The sequence below is a fragment of the Bidens hawaiensis genome, unplaced genomic scaffold, assembly GCF_021521415.1.
Source record: "Bidens hawaiensis isolate Kalapana, Puna unplaced genomic scaffold, B.hawaiensis_p1.1 tig00004124_1, whole genome shotgun sequence".
Taxonomy (NCBI): domain Eukaryota; kingdom Viridiplantae; phylum Streptophyta; class Magnoliopsida; order Asterales; family Asteraceae; genus Bidens; species Bidens hawaiensis.
In genome coordinates, this window is record NW_027491244.1 from 251065 (window position 1) to 254359 (window position 3295).

At 38.9% G+C, this 3295-nt stretch overlaps 1 pseudogene across 1 annotated transcript; it reads right to left on the reverse strand.

The window, feature by feature from the left end:
- Positions 1–1543: 1543 nt before the first annotated feature.
- On the reverse strand, positions 1544–2874 carry LOC143625579 (putative WRKY transcription factor 65; annotated as a pseudogene). The gene is made up of 3 exons (XR_013152296.1): positions 2550–2874; positions 2286–2435; positions 1544–2128 (listed from the first exon to the last, which is right to left on the reverse strand). The product of XR_013152296.1 is annotated as a putative WRKY transcription factor 65 (transcript).
- Positions 2875–3295: the final 421 nt, after the last annotated feature.

A 3295-nucleotide genomic window follows, 5' to 3' on the forward strand; every position in this document is an offset into this window, starting at 1 on the left:
TTTAGGGCTATTTATCCATTTCTCTCTTCTTGAAAAGAACATTTTGAAAATTTTCCCCTATATCTATCTAAAACCTTTACCACCTCATGCAAGCATGTGTAATATGATATGTAAAGGCGCCAGTGAAAAACGTTGAAAGGACTTGGGCCATGTCGTAGTCTTAGTACCTTTTTTTCTTTTGAAATTTAATTTTGATAACTTTGTTTCTCAAAACACGACATCGTGTTAATAGGATAATGAGGGCCTAGGTTGGCATGTCTAATGTTGAAGCTGAAAAGGGGATGTTGTCTTTGGTGATTTTAGTATCATAATGACGTTTTGAGTAGTTCGAATTCACTTAAAACCAAATGAGATAATAAAATATACATTGATACTAGTTTGGAGGTGTGGGTACGCACTTGATCAAGATGAGTTTCACCTCATTGGTCTTCTACATCGCATTGGTCTAGGTCGGTGTAGGAATCTATCCACTCTAGTTTCACCTCGCCGACAGCTCTACAACATATTCTATATATACCCTTGGAGGATCCTTTCATATACCAAAGCACTATTGGTGAATCAAAATATCTAATATCGTCATTTAGAGATTGTTCATGTTGTCGTCTTAATTTCTTCAGGCACGTATTGACCATCACTAGATCATTTTTAAGCATATCCTCGGTACCTTAAGGGTATTCACCAATCTATTAGCCTCATTATTTATGTACGTTCATGCAGATGCTAACTCGACTTGTTACCCATAGGATATAATGTCGTTTCTTAGACCCAACTTAGTCAGTTGGAGTTCCAAGAAACATCATAAGGTTTCTCGTTCTAGGATTAAAGCAAAGTATCGTGCACTTTCCCATACAGCATTCATCTTTGTTGGATTACCTCCATGATTCATGAGCTGATATTTCTCACCAGTCTACCCTCACTATGGTGTGATATCATTAGAGCCACACATTTAGCAACTAAACTAGTGTTAACAAAACATTTGGAGGTTGGCCTACATTTTATCCCAGAGTGGTTGTAGCTCAACATCTCTGGGTTCGGTATATTCCAACTGTTTACCTATTGACGAAAGGACTAGATTTTCTCCTCTCCAAGTTTCAGATTGCTATTCACCTTTTGGTTGAGAGACGTTACTATATTATAACTTATGATGCATATTTCTGGCATCTGTAGTTTTCATTGTCTTGTTTTTGTGAAGAACTCATTAACCACTTCCATTAGAATATACCTCGTAAACTCATTCGGGCTATGCTTTATTCTATTTAATTGTTGAGACTCTCTTCTTTATAGGTTCATTAACATAATAATATACAACATATCCACATGGAGACAATATTATTCATAGTTAAAGTAACGCAAAGTATCTTTTCGTTAGAGAAAATAAAGGTGCTAAAATGTATCCACATGGAGACAATTTTCAATCCTGTTGAAACAATTTCATTCTCAAGCTTTATTCTTTATTAGTCATTACACTGAAACCCATTAAAGTGTGAAAAGATTCATGATTTTAAAACTGTTTTCTCTAGGTATCTTTAACCACGTACACTACACCCAAATCTTACTTGTAACTAAAATGCCTATTATCACCCTTTTGTCCCACACAACGGGGCCAAACTGCACGCCCTACGGTGGTGCTCCTCCTCGCTTATTACCTCTTTCCGTCTGAAAACCCTTGCGCATTCTGGTAACTCACCAAGATCCGCAAACAAAGACTCGTCTTCATCTTGAATCGAGAATATCAAAGCCATATCCGCATCACAAACTATGTCTCCAACAAGCAAAGGACTTTCTAGCATGGTTTCCGTTTCTAAACCCGAAAACCACCCAAATTTATCTGTGCTTGTCACAAAAGGACCAACCGGAAGGTTTGGGAGCTCCGGTTCGGGCATGGATCCCTTGCTTAAGTGCGGGGAACCCGAATCTTCCTCTTGGTCATCGGTGTTGGAAATTTCTTTTTGGGTGGTGGTGGGATTAGAGGCTGCTGGTGGTGAAGGTATTATTGTTTCTTGATGCCGGCCAAGAATGGTTGTGATCACAAGAGTATGTCACAATCACCATTGTGGGATCCACTCGGTTCCTCTCTACTTATTTTCTAGCTGGACATCCTTTTGAACTACTGCATCTATAATAACCTCTGCCAAAATAATCCTAATATTAATAACTGAGGCGTTTTGGTTTCTTTATCCTTAATTGTTTGTCTTCATGTCTTGCTACTAGCAACTTAAAAACATTAATGAATTTGTGCATATGAACTTACTAGATAAATTTGTGTGTGTGTCAAGGTAACTTACCGAGGATAAGGTGAGCCTTTGATAGGTTTCTGACCGTACTTTCTCCATGCCCAAGAATCAGAAGGTGGAGCATTTACTTCACTCTTAAGCAGAGATCCTTCAATTTCTGTTACTGGGACCGAGATGACTCGTTTTTGTAACGAACGTTTACTATATAGCAAATCAAAACAACATATGTTATATCAAAAGTTGTGGAATTTGTTTTTGACATATGACATGGAAATTTTATGTGTATTGTGTGTTTTACACCAAAAATTGACTAACCTTTTATGGGATGAAGTGGAAGTGTTCTTGGTTTCATTAAACACTCTAGAAAATGGTGAATCCTCGCTATTTTCTGGCGAGTATTCATGATCTTTTTGATCTACCGCGAGAGAAGAACTGAATCTTTGACGTTCCATGATCTGATTTCCCGACAACTGGCGCTTTGAATTCGTATGTGATCTTGGGACGCGTTCTAGATATTTACCTTTGTGTTTGTGCCGATGTTTATGCATAGCTAGCGTGTTGGTGCAAATGAACGAATGAGTGAAGCTGTGTGTGTGAGAGAAGAAGAAGAAGAAGAAAAATGGATGAAGATGATGAACAAATGAGTTGTGGTCCAAATAAAACTTATGGGCCTGAAGAAACACTAATTGACCCCGAGCAGATTACGGATAATCTGGGGGTTAAATAGATGTTTCCCACGAGGGGTTATGTCCGGCAAAGATGGTTCTTCTGGTGACCTGCAAAACAGACACCGTGAGCTCGTCACTTAGAAGGGGGGGGTACCTCCTTGTGACCACCCTCCGGCGTGAGAATCAGACTAGATTGCTCTTGAATATAAGTGTATGTTAAAAGATTGCTAGAAAAGATAAGATGTGATAAGGAAATGTAATGTGTCCATACCATTCCAAGATGTTGGAGTATTTATAGCCGAATGTAGGTTTCCAAGAAGGTACAGCCGGCTGAATAGTATTCCTGTTCTGCCAACTGTGGGCTACGCACATGCCATGCTGGTAGTTGGTGGG